At 47.2% G+C, this 13,421-nt stretch overlaps 1 pseudogene; it reads left to right on the top strand.

Annotated features, from left to right (window-relative positions):
- The first annotated feature begins 11,595 nt into the window (after positions 1 to 11,595).
- LOC129464936 (putative cytosolic acyl coenzyme A thioester hydrolase-like) lies at positions 11,596 to 12,520 on the top strand (annotated as a pseudogene).
- The last annotated feature ends 901 nt before the right edge of the window (positions 12,521 to 13,421 follow it).

Below are 13,421 nucleotides of genomic sequence, written 5' to 3'. Positions count from 1 at the left end.
CGCCCGGCTAAAAGTAAACCTTTTATATTTATCTAAGTCCAACTTCGGTCTATGTAACAGCTAAATTCTAAACATGATTGTCTGTGTTTATGTTTAGAACATAGGTATGATTTCCTTCCAACCAAAAGTATTAATAATCTATGCCACCTTTGTATTCCTATACTTGGATTATGACTTGAAGCATTCCGCTTAATTATTCATGTGTTTATAATCCCCCTTACTAGGTCATCAATGCCTTGAAGTTTCCCATTCAGCGTTGTATTCCTCATTGTCAAACTCCCAGCCTTGTACAATATAAACACTCCATGAATGTTTACTGAGTGAAAGAATAAGTGAGCATCACTCTATGACAAAACATATGGCAAATCAAGAAAATCTGTGTCAAGATTTTTTCCTCTTCTACATAATGGCTAATACACTGTTTTCATTCCCAACTAAGAATAGTACTGTTGACCAGATGCAGTGGCTCACACCTGTAATCCCAGCACTTTGGGAGGCCAAAGCGGGCGGATGATGAGGTCAGGAGATCGAGACCAGCCTGGCTAACATGCTGAAACCCGGTTTCTACCAAAAATACAAAAATTAGCCGAGTGTGGTGGCTCTTGCCTGTAGTTCCAGCTACTCAGGAGCCTGAGGCAGGAGAATGGCTTGAACCTGGGAGGTGGAGGTTGCAGTGAGCCGAGATCGCGCCACTGCACTCCAGCCTGGGGGACAGAGCGAGACTCCGTCTCAAAAAAGAAAAAAAGAATAGTATTGTTGCAAGAACTTTACTAAAAGAAAGTAGGACCAACATATGCTGGAATTATTGTGTTTTTCCATTTTAAATTTAGTGGAAACCGAATAGTAGATAATATTGCCATTATCTAAAGTAAATAAATATCAATGGGTTTTACCTTTATGTAAGATTGCTTTACCACACTCAACCCAGGGTGCGTCAAGCTCTGACCTTGGGAAAATTACTTAAACTCTCAAATACTCAGTTTTCTCATCTCTCAAATGGCATTCATAAAAGCTACATTCTGATTAATTAAAATAATAAATGTACATAAAAGTAGAGGCTTAGTAAATAGTAGTTATTACAGATATTAGTGGACTCAATCAAAAAGAAAATGTAATTTTCTTAGTGCAATTATTTATCTATAAAAGGTGCCATCCTGGACAGCATGGGGAAACTCCATCTCTACAAAAATTAGCTAGGTGTGGTGGTATGGACCTACAGTCTCAGCTACTTGGGAGGCTGAAGTGGGAGGATCCCTTGAGCCCAGGAGGCAGAGGTTGCAGTGAGCTGAGATCGCGCTACTGCACTCCAGCCTGGACGACAGAGTGAGACCTTGTCTCAAAAAAAAAGAAAAAAAAAAGGCAAGCATAAAGGCTGTTAAAATAATAATAAGGAAACAAATATCCTAAAGGAAGCAATAGGGTACTAAGAAAATCTACCAAAAGGCCGGGCACGGTGGCTCAAGCCTGTAATCCCAGCACTTTGGGAGGCCGAGGCGGGCGGATCACGAGGTCAGGAGATCGAAACCATCCTGGCTAACACGGTGAAACCCCGTCTCTACTAAAAAAAAAAAAAAAAAAAATTAGCCGGACGTGTTGGTGGGCGCCTGTAGTCCCAGCTACTTGGGAGGCTGAGGCAGGAGAATGGCGTGAACCTGGGAGGCGGAGCTTGCAGTGAGCCGAGATCGTGCCACTGCACTCCAGCCTGGGGGACAGAGCAAGACTCCGTCTCAAAAAAAAAGAAAATCTACCAAAAGAAGATAACTTTTGCAGGCTGGACAACATGGTGAAACTCCATCTCTACAACAAATGCAAAAATTAGCTGGGCATGGTGGCACGTGCCTGTAGTCCCTGCTCCTCAGGAGGCTGAGGTGGGAGGATCACCTGGGTCTGGGAGGTGAAGGCTGCAGTGAGCCAAGATTGTACCACTGCACTCCAGCCTGGACAACAGAGTGAGACATTGTCTCCAAAAAACAAAGGAAAAAAAAAAGAAAAAAAAGATAACTTCTAAAAATAAAGAACAATGGAATTCCAGTCTGAGTGAAAACTTTATGAAAAAACAAATCTGATTGTGTCTCCTCTCACAAACTTCACAGCTCCTCTAATTTCTACTAGCTTTTCTCAATAGGGATAAATAGTTATGCATTGCTTTTAAACTGAAGGGCTTCTCATTGCCTCTGTTTTTTCTTTGAATAAATTCTCAGAGCTTTTAATATGCCAATATGCCTAGGAACTCTAAGAAAAGGATATACTAGTAAATATTTCCAAACTTATTTGACCGCAAATCCTTTATTCATAGAGAGTATCCCAGGACATGTGATTTTATATCACATTTTGGAGGAAACACTTGTCTACATATTTGAAGATGAAATCCAAACCCCCTCACCTCTGCTTCCAAATGCTGCCACTCCTGCAAAAATGACCTCAAATAAGCCTGAAATGTAGGTCTCCTGAGAAATGCTCTTAAGAAATTGACCTTTGTTTTATCCAGTTTCTCTGTACATGAATGGGCAGGCATGAGGCAGAGTCTCCAAACTTGACAAGAAAGGGTGGAGATGGGATTGGCAAAAACAGTATTAAAAAAAAAAAAGTCTAGATAATGCCAAGGATAGCTTCCTCATTCCCAGGATAATCCTCCTTCTTTGAGTGTGATAGCAACAACAATTCTGTGTCTTTGTGAGAAACTTTACGGGAAGCCATACCTCTTGTCTGTAAGCATGTTGTGGGAGCTCCAGCTTTATGTAACTGTTAAGTTTTCTTTTTCTTTTTTTTAATACGGAGTCTAGCTCTGTCACCCAGGCTGGAGTGCAGTGGCGCGATCTCTGCTCACTGCAACCTCCACCTCCCGGGTTCAAGCGATTCTCCTGCCTCGGCCTCCCAAGTAGTTGGGATTACAGGCGCCTGCTACTACTCCCAGCTAATTTTTGCATTTTTAGTAGAGACGGGGTTTCACCATGTTAGTCAGGCTGATCTCCATCCAACTCCTGATCTCAGGTGATCCACCGACCTCGGCCTCCCAAAGTGCTGGGATTACAGGCATGAGCCACCGCACCCAGCCAAGTTTTCATATCACTTGCCAATAGGGAAACTATACATCCTGTAACCATACCTGCTAACATCCTTCTGTCAGTTATGTTACTCCTCTATTTGAGACAATCACACACTTCACAATACATCCTTTCCAGGGATGTTGAACCATTGGCTAACCTAGTCATTCACTTTCATTTGTGTTTTACAACCCAACCCAAATGCCCTTTTATCCTGTAAAGTTTTTCTAGATGCCCCAAATAGAACGGTTTATTTATTTATTTATTTATTTTTTATTTTTTTGAGAGTCACCCAGGCTGGAGGGCCGTGGCATGATCTTGGCTCACTGCAACCTCTGTCTCCCAGGTTCAAGCAATTCTGCCTCAGCCTTCCAAGTAGCTAGGATTACAGGCGTGTACCACCACATCTGGCTATTTTTTTGTATTTTCATAGAGACAGGGTTTCACCATGTTGGCCAGGCTGGTCTCAAACTCCTGGGCTCAAGTGATCCTCCCACCTTGGCCTCCCAAAGAGAATGATTTCTTGTATGCCCACAGCAATGTCTATATACTTCTCTTAATTGCAGTGATGATTATTTGTTGGTCTGTATCTTTGCTAAAACTGTGAACTCTCTTCCCCTAGACAAAATACGTATCCACAGTAACTAGAAAACATTCCTTACACATTGAAATGTACTAACCTCCTTTTAGGGTACCTTCCTAGCTTACAATTTCCTAGTCAGTTGTACCCTCTTCCCCCAATTCTACGGGACCAGACTCCAGGGTTTTGAAAAATCACTCTACTTCCTTCACCACAGTTAACCAAGAGTGGGTGTTTTAATCCAATTAGTCTCTTCCAGGGAAATTTTAGAATTGGGACAAAGATCATTAGTAAAATCTAAATACAAATAATAAACAAGAAAAAAATGCAATTCACATCGGAGACAAAGGGCTGATTTCTCTAATATACAAACATGTAGAAATCAATAAGGAAAAGACTAACAACCCAATAGCAAAAAACCGGACACAATATAAAAAAGACTGCTCACAGAAAAAGAAATACAAATTACTCTTAAGCATATTTTTAAATTATATACGTGCAGCATTGTTTGTAATATAGCAAAAGATGGGGGAAAAACCTAAATGCCCATCTACAGGGAACTGGTTAAATGCAGTATGTTACACGAAAAGAGCAGAATGCCACAATATAAAAGAATGATGGCACTCTAAATGTTCATACTGCACCATCTCCAAGATATATTGCTCAGTGTGTGTATGGTATGCTGCCATTAGTGTAAAAAAAATGGAGAGGAGGAAAAGATAGATAAATATAGATAGGTAGGTAGGTAGATAGATATGATGATGGATGGAGGGATGGATGGATGGATGGATGGATGGATGGATGGATGGATGGGTGGATTTTATCACATATACATAGAATATCTCAAGAAGAAGATAGAACATACTGCTCCATTAATTGCTTTTGAGAAAGCAAATGGTGGCTAGAGGAAAGAGGATGAAGAGACTTTTTGCTGAACCAATTTTATATATTTATTTATTTTTCATGACAGGATCTTGCTCTGTTGCTCAAACTAGAGTGCAGTGGCACGAGGTCAGCTCATTACAGCCTAACTTCTAGGGCACAAGCTATCCTCCTGCCTCAGCCCCCCAAGTAGCCGGGACTACAAACACAAACCACCATGCCGGGCTAATGTACCAATTTTTTTTTTTTTTTTGAGACAGTATCACTGTGTCACTCAGGCTGGAGAGCAGTGGCGCAATCTCAGCTCACTGCAACCTCCACCTCCTGGGTTCAAGGGATTTTCCTGTCTCAGCCTTCCGAGTAGCTGGGATTACAGATGTGCACCACCACGCCCAGCTAATTTTTGTATTTTTAGTAGAGACAGGGTTTCGATATGTTGGCCAGGCTAGTCTCGAACTCCTGACCTCAGGTGACCCACCTGCCTAGGCCTCCCAAAGTGCTAGGATTACAGGTGTGAGCCACTGCACCCGCCCTTTTTTTTTTTTTTTTTTTTTTTTTTTGAGATGGAGTCTCGCTCTGTCACCGAGGCTGGAGTGCAGTGGCACAATCTCAGCTCATTGCAACCTCCGTCCCTCGAGTTCAAGTGATTCTCCTGCCTCAGCCTCCCGAGTAGGTAGGATTACAGGCACATGCCACTACACCAAGCTAATTTTTTTTTTTTAAACGGAGTCCCGCTCTGTCACCCAGGCTGGAGTGCAATGGCACGTCTCGGCTCACTGCAACCTCCACCTCTTAGGTTCAAGCAATTCTCCCTGCCTCAGCCTCCAGAGTAGCTAGGATTACAGGTGCCTGCCACCATGCCAGGCTAATTTTTGTTTTGTTTTGTTTTGTTTTTTGAGACGGAGTTTTGCTCTTGTTGCCCAGGCTGGAGTGCAATGGCATGATCTCGGCTCACTGCAACCTCCACCTCCCATGCTCAAGCGATTCTCCTGCCTCCCAAGTAGCTGGGATTACAGACATGTACCACCACGCCTGGCTAATTTTGTATTTTTAGTAGAGACAGAGTTTCTCCATGTTGGCCGGGCTGGTCTCGAACTCCTGACCTCAGGTGATCCGCCCACCTCAGCCTCCCAAAGTGCTGGCATTACAGGCATGAGCCACTGCACCCGGCCCTAATTTTTGTATTTTTAGTATAGAACGGGGTTTCACCATGTTGCCCAGGCTGGTCTTAAACTCCTGACCTCAAGTGATCTGCCTACCTTGGCCTCCCAAAGTGCTGAGATTATAGGCGTGAGCCACCACGCCAAGCCCCAATTTTTTTTTTTTTTAATTTGAGACAGAGTCTCACTTTGTTGCCCAGGCTGGAGTGCAGTAGCGCAATCTAATCTCACTGCAACCTCCACCTCCCAAGTTCAACCCCTCCTGAGTTCAAGTGATTTTCCTGCCTCAGCCTCCAGAGTAGCTCGAGTTACAGGCACGCACCACCACACCCAGCTAATTTTGGTATTTTTAGTAGAGATGAGGTCTCACTATATTGACCAGGCTGGTCTCGAACTCCTGACCTCAAGTGATCTGCCTGCCACGGCCTCCCACAATTGCTGGGATTACAAGCATGAGCCACTGTGCCTGGTCTTAAGAAAAAGAAAAGAAAAGAAAGAAGAAAATTTTAATTAGCTGGGCACAGTGGTGTGTGCCTGCAGTTCCAGCTACTTTGGAGGCTGAGGTGAGAGGATGGCTTGAGCATCCAGCCTGGGCAACAGTGCAAGACCCCATCTCTTAAAATAATTCTATTTGCTGTGTAAAAATAAACAGCATTTAAGTAAAAATATAAAAGATTTGCGATTCTCAGTTTCTTTGTGCTGCTGAGCTTGTATAGGATTAACTCAGGAGTTGGAGGCAGCTATATTCTGCGTCAGGCCAGGGTAGCAGAGGAAGCTGCTCGAGAGAGAAGAAACAAGCAGAGAAGAGATATTGGACAGATGGAGAGAAAATAATGTCTGGGCTCTCAACAACTTGTTTCTGGTCTTTCCTGGGGCCAGCTAGATCTCTCTCCTTGGTTTCTTCGAAACACCCCTATATTCTTATAATAAATCTCTCCTTTTTTCGGCCTAAGCTAACTTGAGTTGTTTCTTGATAGTTGCATCCAAAGAAATCTAACTATCATAGCAGGTTTTCTTTTTTGTTTTTGTTTGTTTGTTTGTTTGTGACAGGGTCTCACTGTCACTGGGGCTGGAATGCAGTGGCGTGATCTCGGCTCACTGCAACCTCCCGCTCCTAGGTCAAGTGATTCTCTTGCCTCAGCCTCCCACGTAGTTGGGATTATAGGCATGCACCATCAGGCTCGGCTAATTTTTGTATTTTTAGTAGAGATGGGTTTTCGACATGTTGGCTAGGCTGGTCTTGAACTCCTGGCCTCAACTGATCTGCATGCCTTGGCCTCCCAAAGTGTTAGGATTATAGGCGTGAGCCACTGCCCCTGACCTCATAGTAGTTTTTCTGTAAATGCTCGTTAAAAGGAAATGTAAAGTTCTTTGTAATGAAATTATTTAGGTTCTCAAAATTTGATTGTACTTAAAAAAAAAAAAGTCTCCTAAATTGAGGGAGGCCACCTCCAGAGGCATTCACCCTTAGCTAAGGTGGTGTTTGCTCATGGAAAATATGAGCTGGGCCTGGGGCCAAGTAACACATTCCACCCACTAGACTTTCCTCTCAGTCCCTGCCTAAGAAGTTAGACTTTTCCGTGTCTGGTGATGACCTGCCTGAAAGATAAATTCTCAATGTTGCTAATTAGAATGGAGTTTGAGGAGTGTGAGACATTTTTGTTTGGTTTGGTCTGGTTTCTATTTTGAAAGGAAAGGCATTAGGGCCAGGGCAAGAGCCCCAATCCCAGGGTAAAAAGTCCTTGGCTCCTAATTATTTTAGTACATTCAGATATGGGTTTCCATTCTAGCTAATTCTGCAAGACTCAAAAAAAAGAAAAAAGAAAAAGGAAAAAAAATGTTTCCAAGTTCTAGGACTACTTAACCTTTTGAGGTTAATACCTTTCTGAAGGCAAAGTCCATTTCTCTGTCAGTGTTTTCAACGCTATAGATAGTACTATCCTCTTAGTATTTATTTTATATTATTATTCCCAGTACTGAACAGACAGAAAGTACTTAGGAAAATCCTCAAAGTCCCAGAATGGTATTCATAAGGCAACTCCTAGAGTTCAATAGCCTGCAAATGAAGTTAAATATATTAAATATATTTTATATAAGCATGATATCATAATGCTCCAAAAATATCATGCACTCCAAAAAAATGGCAGAATGGCAGCAAAAAAAGCTGCATAGAGCAGAAGTAGAAAAATAGCTTTTCCTTCCTTCCTTCCTTCCTTCCTTCCTTCCTTCCCTCCCTCCCTCCCTTCTTTCTTTCTTTCTTTCCCTCTCTGGCCCAGGCTACAATCTACTCGGCTTGCTGCTGCCCGCGCCGCCGACTGCCTGGGACTGCCGGCGCGCGCCACAGCTGCCTGCCTTTTCTCCTTTGGATGCAGGCACGCGTTCGCCATCTTGGCCACGCTGGTCGCCAGCTCCTGACGCCGAGTGCTCTGCCCGCCTCAGCCTCCCGAGGTACTGGGACTACAGACGGAGTCTCGCTCACCCAGTGCTCGGTGTTGCCCGGGCTGGAGTGCGGTGGCGTGGTCTGGCCTGGCGGCAGCCTCTACCCCCCGGCCGCCTGCCTTGGCCTGCCAGGGTGCTGGGATTGCAGCCCCTGCCCGGCCGCCGCCCCATCTGGAAGGTGGGGAGCGCCTCTGCCCGGCCGCCCCGTCTGGGAGGTGAGGAGCACCTCTGCCTGGCCGCCCCATCTGGGAAGTGAGGAGCGCCTCTGCCCGGCCGCCCCGTCCGGGAAGAAATGAGGAGCGCCTCTGCCCGGCCACCCACCGTCTGGGAGGTGAGGAGCGCCTCTGCCCGGCCACCCATCGTCTGGAAAGTGAGGAGCGCCTCTGCCCGGCCGCCCCGTCCGGGAAGAAGTGAGGAGCGCCTCTGCCCGGCCACCCATCGTCTGGGAAGTGAGGAGCGCCTCTGCCCGGCCTCCCATCGTCTGGGAGGTGAGGAGCGCCTCTGCCCGGCCGCCCCGTCCGGGAGGAAGTGAGGAGCGCCTCTGCCCGGCCGCCCCATCCGGGAAGAAGTGAGGAGCGCCTCTGCCCGGCCGCCCCCGTCCGGGAAGAAGTGAGGAGCGCCTCTGCCCGGCCGCCCCCGTCCGGGAAGAAGTGAGGAGCGCCTCTGCCCGGCCGCCCCCGTCCGGGAAGAAGCGAGGAGCGCCTCTGCCCGGCCGCCCCCGTCCGGGAAGAAGTGAGGAGCGCCTCTGCCCGGCCGCCCCCGTCCGGGAAGAAGTGAGGAGCGCCTCTGCCCGGCCGCCCCGTCCGGGAAGAAGTGAGGAGCGCCTCTGCCCGGCCACCCATCGTCTGGGAGGTGAGGAGCGCCTCTGCCCGGCCACCCATCGTCTGGAAAGTAAGGAGCGCCTCTGCCCGGCTGCCCCATCTGGGAAGTGAGGAGTGCCTCTGCCCGGCCACCCATTGTCTGGGAGGTGAGGAGCGCCTCTGCCCGGCCACCCATCGTCTGGGAAGTGAGGAGCGCCTCTGCCCGGCCACCCATCGTCTGGGAAGTGGGGAGCGCCTCTGCCCGACCACCCATCGTCTGGGAAGTGAGGAGCGCCTCTGCCCGGCCACCTATCATCTGGGAAGAAGTGAGGAGCGTCTCTGCCTGGCCGCCCCGTCTGGGAAGTGAGGAGCCCCTCTGCCCGGCCGCCCCATGTCTGGGTAGAAGTGAGGAGCTCCTCTGCCTGGCCGCTCCGTCTGGGAGGTCTACCACGGAGGCCAGAAGCAATGTGGGGGCTGGACGTGGTGGCTCACGCCTGTGGTCCCGGCACTCTGGGGGGCGAGGCGGGTTGATCATTTCGGGCTAGGAGTTCGAGACCAGTCTGGCCAACTTGGCGAAACATGAAGAATACAACAGACAAACCAACCAACCAACTCAGTGACAACAAAACAGGTCTACCCTGGAGTCATAGTCTAATTTTTTCTATTTTCCTCCCTTTCTGATCCTTTATCCCACTTTCTTTTTCTTCCTCTTCCTTCTCCCTCTTCTTTGTCAAATAGAGGATTGAGTTATTATCACTGATCCATATAAAGTCCCTCTCTCATTTATTTTAACTCCCACCCCCATTTCTATTCCCCGACTTCCCATGTGCAACCTTCCTAATATGTTTGATACGCATCTTTTTGTTTGTATGTATTTTTAGAAAATGTTTATTGTTTTTGTATGCAAAAAAAATTAATAAAAAAAATAAAAATAAAAATAAAAAAAAAAGCTGCATATATGTTTATGCTTTTTTTTTTTTTTTTTTTGAGACAGGGTCTCACTCTGTCTCCCAGACTGGAGTGCAGTGGCGCGATCACAGCTTATTGCAGCCTCAAACTCCCTGGGCTCAGGTGATCCTCCCATCTCAGCCTCCTAATAGGTGGGACCACAGGCGTGTGCCACCACGCTCAGCTAATAATTATATTTTTTGTATACACAGGGTTTTGCCATGCTCCCTAGGCTGGTCTCAAACTCCTGAGCTCAAGCAATCTGCCTGCCACAGCCTCCCAAAGTGCCGAGATTACAGGCGTGAGCCACTGTGTTCGGCCTATTCACACATTTTTTGTGTAAGATGAATTTAAACTGGATGATAAAATTGTCTCTGATGTGAAATAAGTCAGAATAATTGCATTATAAATACTAAGGTTAAAAAAGCATAATTTATTTCTATCATTGAAATACCATTGAAAAATTAAATAACATTATTTAAATACCAGGAACCAACCATACCATTCAAGCAATATTTCTTGAAAATTCATTAGGGATATTGTAAAAGTATAAGACATGGCCCCTGTCCTTAAGGAGCTTTGTTACAATTTATGTGAGGTAAGACGGATACAAAGCATCATCATTGTTATTTTTACTAACAGAAGTAGTATGGTGAACTGGAAAATAATACAGGCTTTTAAACCTTAAGTGTAGATCCATATTTTTAGTTCTGCCATCCCATTAATGTATGATCTCTGCAAAGATACTTAACTGCTCCTAGGCTCAATTTCTTTAATTCTACAGTGGGGATAAGGATGCTAATTTTTTTGTTTCTTTTTGTTTTAGAAAGGGTCTCACTCTTTTGCCCAGGCTGGAGTGCAGTGGCACTATCTCGGCTCACTGCAACCTCTGCCTCTGGAACTCAAGTGATCATCCCACCTCAGCCTCCCAGGTAGTGGGGACTACAGGCACATGCCACCATGCCCGGCTAACTTTTGTATTTTTGGTAGAGACGGGGTTTTGCCATGTTGCCCAGGCTGGTCTCAAACTCCTAAGCTCAAGTGATCCACCTGCCTCGGCCTCCCAAAATACTGGGATTACAAACATGAGCCACCGCACCCAGCCAGGATGCTAAATTTAAAGGACTGGTTTTTAGCCAGGCGTGGTGTCAAGAGCCTGTAATCCCAGCTACTCGGGAAACTGAGACAGGAGAATTGCTTGAACCTGGGAGGCAGAGGTTGCAGTGAGCCGAGATCACGCCACTGTACTCCAGCCTGGGTGACAGAGTGATAGCTTGTCTAAAAAAAAGAAAAAAGAAAAAAAAGAACTGGTTTTGTTCTGTTTAGTTTTCTTTAGAGATGGAGATCTCACTGTGTTGCCCAGGCTGGTCTATGAACTCCTGGGCCCAAGCGATCCTCCCCCATCAGCCTCCCAAAATGCTGGGATTACAGGCCTGAGACACTGTGCCCGGCCAGGACAGTTGCAAGAATTAAATTGCAATATGGATGCAAATACCTAAGTAAATGCTTGATATGTGTCAGGTGTTCGAAAAATATTAGTGTATTCTCCAACCGAATTGAAGGGATTGAATATTTTCTAACTCGCTTCTACTTATTGATAAATAATAGTTTTATTATTGGTGAATTTTAAAATTGAAGTTAGCTAAAACTGCAATCGTTTTAACAACCAAAACTTTAATTTTCTCAACACTAAAACTCAATTCCGCGCCAGGCCTGCCAGACACCTGCGCCCTCCTGCAGCCGCCACCACAGCTGCCAACATGTCTGGCCCAGACATCAAGACGCCGTCCGCCATCCAGATCCGCCGGATCATGCGGCCAGATGACGCCATGTGGCCCGCAATGTCTAGGCAGGACCATCCTGAAGATGATCGAGGAGGCGGGCACCATCATCAGCACCCGGCATTGCAACCCCCAGAACGGGGAGCGCTGTGTGGCCGCTCTGGCTCGGGTTGAGTGAACCGACTTTCTGTGGCCCATGTGCATCGGTGAGGTGGCCCACGTCAGCGCGGAGATCATCTACACCTCCAAGCACTCTGTGGAGGTGCAGGTCAACGTGATGTCCGAAAACATCCTCACAGGTGCCAAAAAGCTGGCCAATAAGGCCACCCTCTGGTATGCGCCCCTGCCGCTGACGAACGTGGACAAGGTCCTCGAAGTGCCTCCTGTTGTGTATTTCCGGCAGGAGTAGGAGGAGGAGGGCCAGAAGCGGTACGAAACCCAGAAGCTGGAGCGCATGGAGACCAACTGGAGGAACGGGGACATCCTGCAGCCAGTCCTCAACCCAGAGCCGAACACTGTCAGCTACAGCCAGTCCAGCTTGATCCACCTGGTGGGGCCTTCTTCATACTGTACCCTGCACAGCTTCCTGCATGAAGGCGTGACCACGAAGGTGATGGATGAGGTCACCGGGATCTTGGCTGCACGCCACTGCAAGACCAACCTCGTCACAGCTTCCATGGAGGCCGTTAATTTTCACGACAAGATCAGAAAAGGCTACATCAAGACCATCTCGGGACGCAATGACCTTCACGAGCAATAAGTCTGTAGAGATCGAGGTCTTGGTGGACGCCGACTGTGTTGTGGACAGCTCTCAGAAGCACTACCGGGCTGCCAGTGTCTTCACCTAAGTGTCGCTGAGCCAGGAAGGCAGGTCGCTGCCCGTGTCCCAGCTCGTGCCCGAGACCCAGGAGGAGAAGAAGCGCTTTGAGGCCTGGCTCGGTGGCTCACGCCTGTAATCCCAGCACTTTGGGAGGCTGAGGCAGGCGGATCACTTGACCTCAGGAGTTCAAGACCAGCCTAGCCAACATGGCAAAACCCCTGAGTAGCTGGGATTACGGGCTTCTACCACCATGCCTGGCTAATTTTTTGTATTTTTAGTAGAGATGGGGTTTCCTCATGTTGGTCAGGCTGGTCTCAAACTCCTGACCTCAGGTATCCACCTGCCTCGGTCTGCCAAAGTGCTGGGATTACAGGCGTGAGCCATCACACCTGGCCAGCGACTTTTTAATATATAAAACCATGCCTTGGGCCGGGCTTGGTGGCTCACCCTGTAATCCCAGCACTTTGGGAGGCTGAGGCGGGTGGATCACCTGAGGTCAGGAGTTCGAGACCAGTCTGACCAACATGGTGAAAACCCCGTCTCTACTAAAAATACAAAAATTAGCCATGCATGGTGGTGTGCGCCTGTAGTCCTAGCTCAAGAGACTGAGGCAGGAGAATCCCTTGAACGCAGGAGGCAAAGGTTGCAGTGAGCCGAGATTGAGCCACTGCACTCCAGCCTCAGTGACAGAGCAAGACTCCGTCTCAAAACAACAACAACGAAAACTTGTTCCAAATCAGAAATCAATCATAATTTATAGGATAATGTCAATGAGTTTTCTCATTTTTCTTTTGGCTAAATACAAAATATAGGAGGATTTGGGCCCGGCGCAGTGGCTCACACCTGTAATCCCAGCACTTTGGGAGTCCGAGGTGGGCGGATCACTTGACGTCAGGAGTCTGGGACCAGCCTGGCCAACACGGCGAAACCCTGTCTCTACTAGAAATACAAAAATTAGCTGGGCACG

Source organism: Symphalangus syndactylus, chromosome 16, assembly GCF_028878055.3.
Source record: "Symphalangus syndactylus isolate Jambi chromosome 16, NHGRI_mSymSyn1-v2.1_pri, whole genome shotgun sequence".
Taxonomy (NCBI): domain Eukaryota; kingdom Metazoa; phylum Chordata; class Mammalia; order Primates; family Hylobatidae; genus Symphalangus; species Symphalangus syndactylus.
Note: the sequence above shows the minus strand (reverse complement) of the source record. Positions and strands in the feature narration are given on the sequence as shown.